The 15,216-nt window shown below is 58.1% G+C and overlaps 1 long non-coding RNA gene across 50 annotated transcripts in view; it reads right to left on the bottom strand.

Moving 5' to 3' along the window:
- LOC107506203 overlaps nucleotides 1-15,216 on the bottom strand; it is a 579,061-nt gene that overhangs the window by 426,134 nt on the left and 137,711 nt on the right. For 43 of the 50 annotated variants that reach the window (XR_004954759.1, XR_004954761.1, XR_004954740.1 and 40 more), the window contains 2 exons: nucleotides 14,584-15,121; nucleotides 11,272-14,475 (listed from right to left, as the gene is read on the bottom strand). The exons of 4 other annotated variants lie outside the window; for them this stretch is intronic. This is a non-coding gene — a long non-coding RNA (uncharacterized LOC107506203). The remainder of the gene's footprint in view (nucleotides 1-11,271; nucleotides 14,476-14,583; nucleotides 15,122-15,216) is intronic. 3 more of the 50 variants (XR_004954734.1, XR_004954752.1, XR_004954723.1) reach the window with 2 other exon arrangements.

Here is a 15,216-nt window from a genome sequence, read left to right as displayed (position 1 = left end):
CAAAACGTCCATTAATATGAAACGGCTGGGAAAAAAAAAACACGAAATACTATGCGGCACTTGGAAAATCGTGTATGTGTGCACAACCTATACATACACGAAGGATCTACGAGATAAGTTGTTGAGTGGAAAATGAGTCTGCTGAAATATGTCATTCCCTCCAGCTGTAAATGCCACAGAGTCCATGGAGCCAGGGACAGGCCAGTGGCTGGGCCGGCGGGAGGCGGGGCGGGGTAATCAGAAGACTGCCCCGGGCTGTCGTTTCCACCCATGATGCCTCTAGGTCTCTCGGCACCAGTGATCGAGTGACCCAGTTTCCAGTCTGGTTTTGCTTCCCACCCCCTGTTCCTCCAAATTACGTGTACTGATTTCGGAACGAATAAACCCAGTGAGCGCCCCTCACCTCCTGGCCCCCAGCCGGTGATAACCCATGAAGAGCAATTCGGCTACACTGAGCTACTGCAAACTGAAGACCGATGGGCTCTACCTGGCCCTGGGTGTCAGCCACGGGATGTTGTAAGTATTTCTGGACCCGTCGCCCACCTCTGAAATTCAGCAAATCTCATTACCTTACGAAGCCCAAAAATGAATGAAGCAGCACTGGCCCCACATAATCAACAGCCACCTGGACGCGGAGGGAGGAACAGCCCTTTACCCAGGGCAGGCACCCTCCACGGGCCACAGTCTCCCCCTCAGAGACCACCTCGCCTAAACTCCCCCCAGACGAAGACACCGAGGCTCAGAGAGGTGCGGAGACTTGCCCAAAGTGACGCAGCAAGCCAGGGGCAGGGTGGGACCCAGAACGCAGCATTCCTCACAGACACCTGTGTGTGTCCCTGCTGCCCGCCAGGTGATACCTCTGCTCATTTAGAACCAATCACGGCCTCAGGAGGCAGATGGTCCACTGGACATCTGGCTAAAACGAGGCTCCCGGGGTCACCCTGATTCCAGAATAAAATCCAGCTCAGGCAGAAGTCACGCCTCCTGCACCACAGTGGCCCAAACACGTGGAGCCACAATTAGCCCAAGTCCAGTCATCGGGCCAACTCTTGCTCAATGGTATTCTTGGCCTCGTGGTTTCCACATCCAGAGGTACAATACTTCCCTAAAAATCAATTGTCCCCAGCAGCGTACCTACACAGTTCTTGGAAAATGTGGGTTAAACATTCTGCCTCACAAAAAAAAAAAAAAAAAAAAAACAAGAAACAAAGCGTGAGGGAACTTCATCGCCAGGAGTCTGAGCTTTTCGTTCTTCCTACTAAGATTCTGCCAAGTCACTAAGTTCAATGGCCTGGCTCCTTGGGGCCGCAGAACTATTTTTACCAACATTGGCCGGTAAGGAGGCTCCACCTGTTTTGATAAAAAGGATTACTCAAGTACCGAGAGACACTGCACAGCTTCAAGAGGTTGGAGGTGAGGGAGACTGAAAAGGGCCGGGGAGGAAGATGCTGGACTCGTCCACTTCGGACACAGGGAGAGGAATGGCTGCATGCCATTCCACTTCCCAGAACCTGGGAGGGGCCGAGGCACAAGAAATGCAAAACATCGGTCAGATAAATGGGCGGCTCCATGGAGATCACTTCCCAGGCTTCCAGACACATGAGGAGACGGCTCTCGTTTTCGGAAGAGGCGGCGACCCATCACGGGGGGCGCCTGGCACAGGGTCGGTGCTCAGAGAAGGTCGCAGACACACGTGGTTTCGGAATCTCTTGGCTTGTGAGGAAACTCCCCGTGGACTGCTCCTCTCTGCCCACGCTTGCCATCTCGGTGATCCCGCCCGGTCTCAAGGCTTAAAGACCGTAACTCGCAAATATGGACCGAAATAGTTATCTCTTAACTTCATGCATTAGTGGGGGCTCTCCAGAGACGCAGAGAAAGAAGCAATAAGATCTCTATATCTATAGTTGTATCTATATCCCTCCACAGGGAGAGAGAAAGAAAGGATTGCTCGCAGTTGTGGAAACTGGCAAGTCCAAAATGTGCAGTGCGGGCCAGCAGGATGGAGACCCCAGGAGAGCGGTGTGACAGCTCGAGTCTGAAGGCAGTCTGCTGGCACAATCCCCGCTTCCTCAGGGACCTCGGTCTTTTGCTCTCAGGCCTTCAACTGATTGGACGAGGCCCACCCATATGGTGGTGGGTCATCTGCTTCGCCCAGAGTTACGGACGTAAATGTCAATCTCAGCCAAACAAATACCTTCACAGCGACATCTGAACTGATGTTTGACCAAATGTCTGGACCCCGTGGCCCACCCGAGATGACACATAAAATTAACCTTCGCATTCTAGACTCCAATATCCTGCTGTTTCCTGAACACCCCCGTTTGACGGGCTGAGGAACATCTCGAACATCGCAACTCCACCCCTCCCCACAAAACTAACAAACACCCCCACTCCCCTCGCCGACACCTGTACGAATAAATGAAAACACATCTTCTACTGGCTCAAGGTAAAGCCTTGGGATCAGCCTTCTCCAGATACCCCATATCTAACCCACAGCAAACTACCTTCATATGCATATCCGTATCTGATCGCTTCTCACAGCCTTCTCTGCCACTGCCTGGACAGGCCACCGTCACCTCTCCCCTGGATTCCTGCCATACCCTGGATCGGTGCAATAGTGTTCGAACTGGTCTGTCTGCTTCCACGCTTTGTCACTTGCAGTCCATCTGAGGCACAGCAGCTCTGACGATCAGGTTAAAACGCGAGTCTGACCTGCTTAGAAGTCCGCAAGGACCTCCTCTCGATAGAGAAAGGGCCGAGGTCGCTACCACGATGCCCTTTGAGCCATTCCATCCCTGCATCTTTCCTGCTCCTGGTGGCTAGACCACCGTTCCTTCCTGGGGTGGGATGGGCGGTGGTGTCTGGCCATCTCCCAGTGCCCGGATAAGGCATTTCCTAAAGCCCAGCCAGGACCCACTAGAGCCTTATAAGCCACACAATGACCACGAAGACCCTGGAGCATTAACCCAAGGACGATGGGAGGGGAGGGGTCACTAAAGGGTGTTAGCTAAAGGAGAGGAAGGCTCAGCTGGGATTTGTCTTTGAAAATAATCCCTGAGGCAGCTGGTGTGGATTGTTCTCCGGATTGCATGTTTAGAGGAAAAAGAAATCGTTGGCCCCTAGGTAAGGAGAGCGGGAGGAAGGAGGAGAGGGGAGGTGCTCGGCCACCTCCCGGAGCTTGCTGCCAAGCCAGCCCCCTGTCACACACCCATGGCTTGCAGAAGCCAGAGGACAAGGACAGAAAGAAGAGCAGGTGCTTGCGCCCTGGGGAAGAGCTTCCAGTGGCCACGAGGAGAGGCAAACACACCACGCCAAGTGGAGGGGAGGCAAAGGGGCCTCGATTCCGCACCCGCCCGTGGCCCTTCTCCTCCCTCTGACTGGCCCTGAGCACAAAGGCTCACATTCACCACCAGGGCCCCTCTGCGTCCTGAGACCTTGGCTGAAGACTTTCAGAGGGGGAGAGAGAAACTGCCATCTTTCCTCCCAAAGTCACAGGGACTTTCTTCAACCAGGCCAGGTTCGAGGTCCCTCGTCTCATTGTGCCTAGTGAAACTGGCCCTCACTATTTCTCAGACACGTCTCTCAATGAGCAGGACGGAGCCTGCCAGATGCTCCTCCGAGCAATAAAGGATTTTGGTCCTGACTAAGGGGAACCGGGCCCTGACAATGAATACTTGGAATTATCCTGCAGGGGGTCAAGCAAGGCTGGGCAGGAGGGTGGGGGTGGCCAAAGGGCCACCTGACCTTACGGGGCCCTGGAATTCCAGAGAGCACCGCTCTCCTGCACATTAACGGGTCACACCGCTCTCTCAGCACTGACCACCGCTGGAAGTTCGAGGATCCCTTAGCTGCCGTCACCTGTGTCCCCCACTTGGCCGTGATCCCCGCTGGTGCAGTGGCCACGGCCAGGGAAGCGCCAGGCATGTGGCAAGCGCTGAATAAATACGAGCTGAATAATTAATAACACTGCTAGGGGCCGAATGGGGAGAAGACGTTCGGGGGATGCCGGAGCGAGCTGGAGCTCCAAGGGACCTTGCAAGGCCGTTTGATCCAAATGCTTGATTTCAGACAGCAAAACGGAAGTGTATACCAGCGACTCCAACTGGGTCTCAGGGCTCCTCACCGGGGGTCTTAGGGCTATTTTCCAGTCAAAAAATCAACCAGAAACTACACCTTCTTTTCCATACGGCCGCAGGCGGCCCCTAAAGTATCAAGCTTCTTCTTTGCTTGATACTGGCCGGAATGATATCAACCCTGCCTCGTGGCACAGATCAGAAACCCCGACGGGAGGATATTTTTAAGAAAGTGGAGAAACGAACACGTAGCTAACGAAGTTTGTTCAGTTGAAAACTCCCTTGAAAGGAGGTAGAACCATTGAAAGGGGCTTCTGGAGCTGCAAATGCTGGGAACGGCTCATCTAAACCAGTGGTTCTCGATGGAGGGTGATTTAGCCTCCGCCTCCCAGGGGGCATGTCTGGAGGCCCTCTGCCGGTCAGGACGGGGCAGGGGCCGCGGCTGGCATCTGGGGCGCAGCAGCGGCCCAGGATGCTGCCAAACGTCCTACACTGCTCAGGACAGCCCCTACCACTGAGAGCGGTGCTCCTCCGTGGACCCGCTCATTTGCTCGCCATCCGCGGGGCAGCGGGGGCAGCTCCAGGTCTCCCGCGAGCGCCAGGGGGTGAGGTGTCATGTCGGAGAAGGACGGGGAGCAGCAGCCAGCTCTGGAACATCTCACAGCGTGCCCTCGTGTCCCCCGCTCGCCATTTCACTGAAGGACAACAATGCAGAGGGCCGAGACCACGGCCACACTTCCTGGAGGAAGACCTGAGCTCCGATCGGTTCGACGATCGCTCAGCGTCTGGCCGCACGTAAAGGAGAGTGATGGCTTCGACGCCAGGGCCAGCGTCCGTGCTCCCCGGGACGGTGCCAAGCAAGCAGGACACGTGACGACGGTGGCGGGCGCACAGGCTGTGACAACAGCGTGGCCGCGACGTGAAGGAAAGCAAGCAGGAAAAAAACAAACAACAAAAAAACAGACCTCACCCATGTCTCCTATCGTACCAGCATCGAAGCTTGCACTTCCCAGGACTGCCTTCTAGTCCTCATCTGTAGGCACACGCATGTCACACCGTGCTCGTGCGAGACGTGCCCTGCGTGTGTCACACTCGGCCTGCTACTTTGAGCACCTAAAAGTGCTCGTTTGACATTTATTCAACCAATATGATTTTGCACCTGCTGCAGGCCAGGCACCATGCTGGGCAGTCGAGACTAAACAGTGAGTCAAGCAGACACTGTCTCCGCCAAATAGGTAGAGGAAACGAACATTAACTAATCAAGCAATTAAATTATTAGAATTATTAGAAACTACAGTAAGTCGTATAAAGGGAAACCATAGAGTTCTAAAACAGCTGTTAAAGGGAACTTCAAAATGATAATTTTAAGGGTCTCATCACAGCATCCCAGGAAGATAATCATAGTTTATTTAACCATTTACTTCAGTTTGGTTTCAATTTTTTATTATCATAACTAAAGTTGCCCTGAAATAGCGGCAAGCAAAATATTATGATGTTTATAGTTTACTCGAAAATATTTTGGAAAAGAAAAGATGAGGTAAAGGAAGCAAATGTTTATAATTGTTAAAACTAGGCAATGGGTATATGGGTGTTCATTATACTGTTCTCTCTACTTTCCTGGATGTTTGAAATTTTCCATAATCGAAAGTTAAAAAACAAAACAAAACATGATTTAATAGACATTTTCACAAAATCGCCTTTTTTTTTTTTTTTTTTACTTTCCTTTATTATCTCCTTAGGATAAAACTGAGAAAGGAGTCCACAGAGCAAAAACACACGGACACTACCAAGGGTATGTGTGCACACGCTGCTAACCAAACCCCTCGCACTGGGGCTCCAGAGCTCTAGCTCCAAACCACTGAGCCATGAGGAAGCTGCAGCTCAAAGATCCGAGGGGACGTCCTTGCTTCGAGGCCCGTGCTGCGTCCATGTCACCGGAGGACGAGCAGCATGTAGGCCATCGCGAGGCCCGGCACGCCCCCCGGGGCCTTCCCACAGCCGTATCGACAACCAGGAAACCGGTGATAAGCTCCCTGATGGTTCCCGGGCCGTTTTCATTTTATTTGTGCAGCTTTTGTCTTCCACAATACACCCGGTCGGGCGGGCGGCCCCCGTGGGCATCAAAGGCCCTGCTGGCCGCAGACACAAGAGAGCGGCCGTGCCAAGGGCCCCTCCCCCGCCGGCTACCAGCCACCAGCCACGCAGCCCGGGAGAGTCTCAAAAAGGAGGTGCCTGGCCTCATAACTGCTCCAGGTGTTACTTAACCCTCAGCTATGAGGTCTGTTCCAGAACAGCCCAGGTGTGCCAACCCCGGGAGTGACAGGCAAGGGCCAATGTCCAAGTTTCTCCCAGAGCAACGCAGCAGGCAGGTCACTGGCACCTGGAAGGGTCCAGGGAACTTAACCTCTGCCTGTGATGGAAGAGTCCAGGCAAGCTTTGTGGGGAGAGATCCCTGCTCCGGCCCCTCGGTGTTCGATTACCGAGCACCTGCTCTGGGCCCGGCCGCGGCCCCGGGCCGAGGGAGTCGCGGGTCATCGGACACGTTCTAACCTGCACGGCACACGAGCTGGTGAAGACGGCCCCGTGCAAAGACACACTGAACGCTGGGAGGAGGTCTGAGCAAGAAGAAACGGGGTCGAAAGGGAAGCGGACACAGCTTCGTTCACTCACTCGGCAACTATTACCGGAGCACCCACCCCGCAGCAGGCGCTGTGGCGAGTGGGCCCTGGTCTCACGGAACGCAGATGCCTGTGCCCTCTGCCTCGGGGACCCGCTAAGACCTCCCCGGAGACGCGTCTGGGTGTCAGCTGCACCCCAAGCAGCTGGCTCATCTTGGAGGACCTCACGTTGCTTTTCAGTGGGTCGACTTCCTCATCTGTGCAATGGGTATGGAGCACTTGCGTTGTGACATACCACGTGGCCTTCAAATGTAGAAAAACGTCCTGCCAGGAAAAAGGCTCACCTTATGCTAAACGGCACACGCTGATAACGAATGCTTCACTTTTCCAAATACGTGCATCTGCCAGAATACGTGTGTATACGCGGACGGATTATTTTATAGGAACCTAATAGCTTGTGAACTGGCTATTCCCCTGCACGTGTGCCCCAGCCTGTCCCCAGAGCGTGCGCCCCAGCCTGTCCCCTGCGCGTGTGCCCCAGCCTGGCCCCTGCGTGTGCCCCAGCCTGACCCCTGCGTGTGCCCCAGCCTGGCCCCTGCGTGCGCCCCAGCCTGCGCGGGCTGCTGTCACAGGACACAGAGACCGAGCGGCGTAAGCCACAGCACCGATTTCTCACAGTTCCGCGGGCTGCGAAGTCCAAGGCCGAGGCGCTGGCCAGCCGGGTTCCCAGCGAGAGCGACCTTTCCGGCTGGCGGACCCTGCGCCCTCACGGGGCCTTTCCTCTTTGCTCTCGAGGAGAGAGACGGAGTGATCTCCCTCTTCCTGAAAGCCCGCTCATTCCGCCTCATGACGTCATCTCACCCTAACCGCCGCGAAGGCGCCAGCTCCGATCCCCGCCGCACGGCGGCTCAGGGCACCCAGCGGGGGACGGACACTGCGTGAGCACCTGGCTGTCCTCACCTGGGTGGCGGGATTACGGGGAGCTTTTCCCTTCGGCTCATCCGAATATCGTAAGGCGTGCGGTGACCCTGCGCTGCTTTCAAAATCACAGCGTGAGAACGGAAGCCCCTCGGTCTCACGCGGGCTTGGAACGGCAGTGACAGCGGCAGGCGGCCCAGCGGTGCGGGGGACGAGGCCACGACCGGGGGCCGCGCTGGGCTCGCCTGCCACGTCCTGCTCTCCCCGGCGCCCAGGCGCTCGGACGCCCCCCGACGACCACTGCGCACTGACCGGCTCCAGCAACTGCTGACCGAGCGTGGCCCACACCCTGCTGGCCCACGGCACCCCGTCCCTCCTCACCGGGCAGTACGCGCTCGGCGTTCTGTCTCCCCACATGCAGAAGGGGAAACCGAGGCACGGAGCAGGTGGCTGGAGATGGCAGACTGAGGCACCGCACACACGTGGAGCCGAGGTTCGTGCTCCCGCCCCCTACACCCCGTCCCCCCATTCCTCGGAGGCTCAGGACCCGGCCAGGCCCTTCCTGCTACAACTCTCTGCAGAGAGCAGGGGCCGTGGGCTCTGCTGAGGGCTTCCTCACGGGGGAGCCTGAGAAAGGGCTCCGGGTATGGGCACAGCCCGGCCAGCAGTCCCGGATGACTGTCCATGCCCCCGAGACGAACGCCCAGGTGCTTTGGTCCCTGTATACACGTCCTGGGCCAGGACAGCCAGGTCCGGGGAGCCGGCGAGGCAGACGAGGCTGCCGGGTCCTGGCAGCCCGGCCCCCGGCACTCCCACAGCCAGCCCCACTGGCTGCCCGTCAAGGCTTCAAGGGGTGTGCGGAGCACGCTGGGGCACCGGGCTGGAACGGTCTCCTGAAACCGAGATGGGAGAACAAAGGGAGGCCGTTGCGGGCTGGTGCGCGGGAGCCCGTGGCGGGAAGAGGGAGCCAGGAGAAGGAGGGCTGGGTGCGGACTGCAAGGTGCAGCCAGCTCCCGGCGCCCAGCGGGAGGTCCCAGGCGTGGCCCCTGCACAAGGAGGAGCCCGAGGCCAGGGGAAGGCCTTGCTTTGGAAGGTGGGGGGGGGGGGGCCAGCACGGGGCAACCCTGTGTGTCTCTTAAGAATCCTGAAGAGTCAGTTAGGCGTCCATGCGTTTCAGAGAATTCATGCCGTCATGTCTTCACTCGTCCAGCGTGGACTAACGCCCACCAGGACACAGACACTTGGGGGCACAGAGGGCCAGCCGCGAGCCAGAAATCCAGGGTCCCTGCCTCGGCCAGCCTGCCTGCTGGCACCTCCCCTGGCCCAGGTAGACGGCGTCCGAATGTCTCTCCAAGATGAAGACCTGGCAGAGCCTTGTCACACGGCACAGGAGTCAGGGGCCCCGCATGGGGCCTGGAGAAAAAAACGCCTGTATTCCCCTCCCGGCTCCATCACTGACTGCGACCTCGGGCACGTGTCTTACCCCTGAGCCTCAGTGCCCAGCACACGGTACGTGGTCAACGAGCGTCGCATCTTGCCAGCTCTGAGGGGAATCGCCGCCGTGTGGGACGAGAGCCCGGCACGTTCTAAGTGCTGGACCACAAGGAGCCATCGTAGCCGTTGCAGGGAGGCACAAGGTGGGGTGAGGGGAAGGGACGGCCACTTAGCTTGAGGGACAACGTGTAGCTGGCCCTCGGTCACACCGGCAGGGTTGAAACCCACGTCCCACCAACTCGGAGCCCCAACTACCCAGCTCCAAAGACAGTGCCACGTGTCCCCTGCCTCTGAGGCCCTCGTGCTGTTCCCGGAGAGGACAGGCACATGGTAATGGACCCCGGGGTGGGCAGCGGAGGCTGCACGGCAGCTTGTGATCCAGGCTGCAGCAGGTGACCCGTAGGAGAGCAAAGGGAGGGAGCGGGAGGTGGCGGGTGGAGGACCTCAGGGCACAGGCCTGGGATCGGGGGCCCCAGACTCCACTCCAAGCTCTGCCACCCCTCCCGTGAGGTGGGGCCAGTCACACCCCCCTCGAGTGACTTCTCGGTGGGTGAGCGACGAAACTGGAGCACAGGGCTTACACGGCGTCTCCTCTCCCACCCCAGACCCACGAATCTGCACCGCGGGGTGGCCGGGAGGCCTGTAAGGACAAGGCTGGTGTCTGAGCTTCTCCCTCGAAAGCACCAGCAGCTCTGGGGGCCACCCCGGCCGTCCCGGAGGTGTGCCAGCTTCCTCACGCCCCGGCCTGCCCCGCCACACCTGGGTTCGGCAGGAGGCACTGGGGCACGAGGAGAGGAAGGACCCGGCGCTGGAGGCAGAGAGACCCGGGCTCCCCTCGTGCCCTCCACTTCACACGGAACCTGGGGGAAGCCTCTCCCCTCTGGGAGGCCCCAGCTGCCTCGGGGCAACAGCAGGGGCAAATGGCACCTGCCGCGGAAGCCCTTTCGGATGACATGCCGCACACGGCTGGACCTAAACCGAAAGCAGCCCGGGAAAGTGTCAATTCCTCTCTCAGCACTCTGACTCCGCCTGCGCACAAATTCCAGATGGGAACCCACATGCTCCTTAATGCCCGCGGCCACCAGAGAGTGAACGAGAAGGCCGCCTGGGTTTCAGAGGGAAGGCCCGGCGGCCCGTCTCTGCTTCGATGGCACTGGCCGAGTCACGCAGGCTCCCCTGGCCTGTCGCCCCACCTGTAAGCCGCGGCCGTTAATAACGCCTCAGTCGCAGGTCGCGGGAGGTGAGCCAGTGTGCGTGAAAGCGTTTCGCAGACCGGAAAGCTCTCGCAGGTCGGTCAGTGCAGTGCTCCCTGCTGCCGAGGCAGGAACCCTCCGGCTGCGAGAGCGGCCTCGGAACCGTCTCTGTCTGTCGGTCTGTCTGTCCGTCTCTCTCCCCCCGCCCCCCCACTCTCTCCCACATGGTTCCAACACGGAGCGAGCCGTCCTGAAGCTCTGGGTGAACGTACATCGTTCCTCACGTCCCATCAAAGGCCGGCCGGGTGTCAAAACTCCAGCAAACGCTTGCTGATGTGGCAAGAAGGGGCTGGGGACGGCTCAAGGCAGGACGTTTAAAGGTACTGGGGTGGGGGGAAGGGGGTGCCAGAGGGGCCTCTCTCCCTCCAGGGCTGAAGGCTCTCGGGCTCATGGCCAGTGTTTGTTCCATGCCCGCTAGCCAAGCCTTCTCCCGGGGTTACCTCGGCCGGCGAGATGACGATCTGCCTGTCGAGTAGTTGAGGGCAGGAGGCAGAGAGAGGGCGAGAGGCTGCCAGCCCCGGCAGCTGGCCCGCGACACCCGGAACGGCCGGGGCCCAACAGAGAGCATCCTGCTTCCCCTCCCGGCCCGCTGAGCAAACACATGAGAATGGCAGGTGCCCAGGGCGGCTGGCCAGGCACGGCTTCTGCCCGCCACTCCATCCGCCTCCCGCCCGGCCCGGGCCGGCCTGAGCCCAGGCCCAGGAACCTCCCTGGCACTGGCCCCGCTCTCACCGTCCGAGCTGGCAGGAGGGAGGACGGGCAAGTCGGTCCCCAAACGGGGACCTCCGCAGATCCCCAGGGGGGCGGGAACAGCACATGCCAGCAGCTCTGGGGTTCTACGGTGTCCTGTTTTGCGTATTTTAAGGAGCTCAAGTGGAGACCAGGACATTGACAATGCCTTCCCAGGAAACTCACCGTGGCATTCCAGGGATGTCCAGTGACCCATGATATCCCAACCGGACAGACCGAGGGGCCCAGAAGGGGCGTCAGGTAACCTGGTCACGACGTGTGAGCTTGGGCGAGCCACGCCCCTTCTCCCGGTGGAACTTCCACGGCGGTTTTGCCAGGCGCTCGCTGAGGTCCCCGCAGAGTGCAATGGGGTGACAAGAAGCTGTCCTTGCTGTCAAGCCAGCCCCGGACCAAACAGCGCATGCTCCGCCGCTCTTAGCCGGGTGCCCCTGGTCATTCATTTGATGCCTCGGAGCTGAGTTTCTTCATCTTCTTGCCAGAAAGGGCAATTTCTCCCTGTAGAGTCTTGCGGTGAGAATCAAATGAATACAGCCAAGGTGCCTATCGAAGAGCATGGTCGCTTCTTAAACCGGTATCTGTCAAATTGTTTTCCCCGTGAAGAATATAGCAGGCTGGCCTCGGGGTTGAAGACCCGAAGAATTCAGCAAATCGAGAGAATGATGGTTTAGCTTTTTACGTAAAACTAGGACCTCAGCTAGTCCACTTCCCAACACACGCACGCGCGCACACACACATACATACACACACTCTGTCTCTGTCTCTCTCTCTCTCCCAACCCCCTACCCCGTCTCATTCGCTGCTTTACTTTATCCATATCAGCACATGGCACCTCTGCTCTTACAGAAAACCCAGGGACCGAGAATGGCACTGATCCCGGCCAATCAGAGACGTTCTGGACAGAGGAAGCCGGCAATATGCTGGACACGTCCACCCAACTTATCCTCATCGGGCCGTTCGATCATTCGGCAAGGACATGATACAACAGGCAATGCATGTGGTACTAGGCGAGCCCTTCCCTTGCAGAATTCAAGTCATCGAATGGTTGGTATTGATATTCCCATTGTATCTATCACCAAAATGAAGGAGCCTCAGAGAGGTTAAGCAACTTGCCCACAGCCACACAGCCAGTCCAAGGCCCAGCCCTGTACTGGAACTTCAGTCTCGTCTAATCTAGAGGCCAAGCTCTCGCCTCTCCTAAGATGTGATTCATGTGCCTGTGTCAAGGCTCTTGGGGATTCGAAGAAAATGTCAACACCCGGGCTGAAAAATGTTATGACCATCTTCGCTGGAGGGAAAGGAACTTCCTGTGTAGTTATTAAAAGGAATGAAGAGGGGCGGGAGCAGGCCCGGGAACAGGAAACACGCAGCTTCCCAGCACAGGGGACGGGGAGCGTCAAGGAGATGCTCTGTGCTCAGAAGCACATTCCAGGGCAGGGTCGGCCGGCCTGCAGCGTCAATGCCAGGGCCGCCATGGACGTCCCCTGGGCTGGAGCTGGCGCTAGCTCCGCAGAGCGCTTACTGTGGACGTGGCTTCTGAGGACAGGGACGGGCCTCCAGCCAGCAGCCGGCAAGACACACTCTTTGGCAAACTTCCCCTAGGATGGACTATGGAAAGATTTTTTTTTTCCCCCCCTCCCTACCCCATATTTCTCCAGTTTCGGGAAAAAAACAGAAGGAAAAAAAAAGAAAGAAAGAAAATGGGCCTCCCGACCCCAATAGAGAATATAAGAACTCATAAATGGAAAATCCACAGACCAAAAATGAAATTCTAAGAGAAAAAAAGTCATCATTTCCGATCTGGGCCTGTGTAAGTGTCTCAAGGGGGTTCGACCGTGACCCATCTGGTGTGGGAACAGCAACGTTTGAGAGTGGGGTGGCGTCGGGCCAGGTCAGGCCGAAGGGATTCCCGCCCGGCTCAGGGCGAGGAGAGCTGGGGGCCCGAGTCCCCTGCACCCAGTGGCTGCAGCAAGATTGCTGCTTCGGGCTCGGTCCCTCCACTCGGGGCACGGCTGTGAAATGAAAGCATCCTAGCCACGCCCACCAGCCTCACATCCCGGCGACTGCTCGGCGTGAGAGCAGAGGGGGCGGGGGCACCTCGAACACTGGGAAGCCCTGTGCACACGTGCCGTGTTCGAGACAGTACAGATCCCCAGCGATAACGCTGAGGACGTTCGCCCCGGGACGAGGGGTCGTTCTGCCTCTGATGAGCAGCTATACAGAGGGACACGACGCAGCCTAGGGGACCCTGGGGTGCGGGCTCTAGGGCCCAACTGCCTGGGTGGGAAATTACGCTCTACTACTAACTAGCTGTGTGACCTTGGGTAAATCGCTTAACTGCTCTGTGCCCCAATTTCCTCATCCGCACAATGTAGATACGAATAGTCCCAACTCCAAAGCACTGCCGTGATCTAAGCCACGGCGCTCGACATGTGTTAGCTATCACCATAAAGCTGGTGATCGGAATACTATAAATAGTAAAATATTATTCACCAATGTCTGGGCCATCTTTGAACTCAGCGTAAGCAGCCCTTCCCGATAGAAGTGCTGTTGCAGGAAGAGTGTGCTAAAAATACTTCGGAGATGTTTCAGGATAGGAGCGGCATCCATTCAAAACAGTGCAAAACAAATGCGCTGAATGCTCACGTAAGAGGTAGGTTAATGAGCAACTGTAAGCACTACGCCTAACGTGGTAAGCAAGCCACGGCCTCTCTCCTTCATTCTGACGCCCATGACTACGTCGTGGGCATGGGCGATGGGTGTCACTGCGCACAAGGCGCTGAGGGAGAACGAGGGACCAGGCGGGGAAGGCCCGCCTAATGCGTTTACGGTCCGATGGGGACTTGCACATCACACGTCTAATGCCAGTACCTCCGGGGATGCGTGAAGGCTCCGCAAATGAGATGGCTCGCGAGCAGGGCCCTACAGGACTGGCAGAAGTGTGAGACGTGGAGCTGGGAAAGCCGGGGCGTGCAAGGGGACAAATGCCCAGAGGGAGTCCTGGGAAATCGGCCGCAGAGGCCGGCTGCTGTCCTGACTGGGGACTGCGACTTCTTGGCCGAGGGGTCTGCCCTGGATTCAGCGGGAACAGGAAAACCACGGGATGCCGGTAGCCGGGGAGCCAGGGATGCAGGCGAAGCGTGCTTCGGGAAGGCGCGTCTGGGAACGGGGTGCACCATGGGACGAGAGCCGGTCCGGACGTGGGGAGACCCTGCAGGAAGCGACCCCAGCAGTGCGGGAGGTGACGTCACGAGCCGAACCCCCACATTGTGGAGGTGAAATCCGCTGAGCGAGGACTACAGACGGCAGGGAAGATGAAACGTTTGGGAGGTGGTGGAATCGCCTCGTTCGGGAGAGCCGGGAAAAGCTGGCCTGGGACATCGACGGGGGGGGCACGAGGCACTTAGGGTCCTCCCGGGGAGCAGCAACCCCACGGTCAGCACCCCCGTCCCCGGTTTCACTTCCCGCGGCCCCACCTACCTGCGGCCGATTTGTGGTCCACAAATATTAATGGGAAATGCCAGAAATAAACGATTCCTCAGTTTTGAGCTGAATGGCACTCTGAGCGGCGTGGGGACATCTCGCGCCGCCCCGCGCAGCGCTGCCTGGGTCCTGAGTCGTCCCCGCTATCCCCACCTGCAGTCGCCACCTGCCCGTTAGCACCTCGAAGCCGGCTTGGCGATCGGACGGGCCCGCCATGGCATCGCAGTGCTGTGCTCAAGTCACCCCGGTTTTACTTAATAACGGCCCCAAGGGGCAAGAGGAGTGATGCTGGCGATTTGGAGATGCCGAAGAGAAGCCAGAAGGTGCTCGCTTCTCTTAAGGGAAAAGGTGAACGTTCGCAGGCATTTTATCATCTCGCAGGAGGGAGGGCGAGCACGGCACAACGAGATGTGTCGAGAGAGGCCACGTTCTTATAACGTTCGTTCGTGTGTCATTACACGTATTCCACCTTACTGTGTTGTTGTTACTCTCTTCCTGTGCCCGATGTGTGGATCACACTTCATCATAGGTGTGTCTGTAGAGGGAAGAACACAGTATCCGCAGGGTTCGGTGCTACCCGCAGTTTCGAGCAGCCACAGGGGGTCTTTGAGCATGGCCCCCGTGGGCGAG

Source organism: Rousettus aegyptiacus, unplaced genomic scaffold (genome assembly GCF_014176215.1).
Source record: "Rousettus aegyptiacus isolate mRouAeg1 unplaced genomic scaffold, mRouAeg1.p scaffold_m13_p_15, whole genome shotgun sequence".
Taxonomy (NCBI): Eukaryota; Metazoa; Chordata; class Mammalia; order Chiroptera; family Pteropodidae; genus Rousettus; species Rousettus aegyptiacus.
The sequence above is the reverse complement of the archived record's forward strand: the minus strand, read 5'-3'. Positions and strand labels throughout refer to the sequence as shown.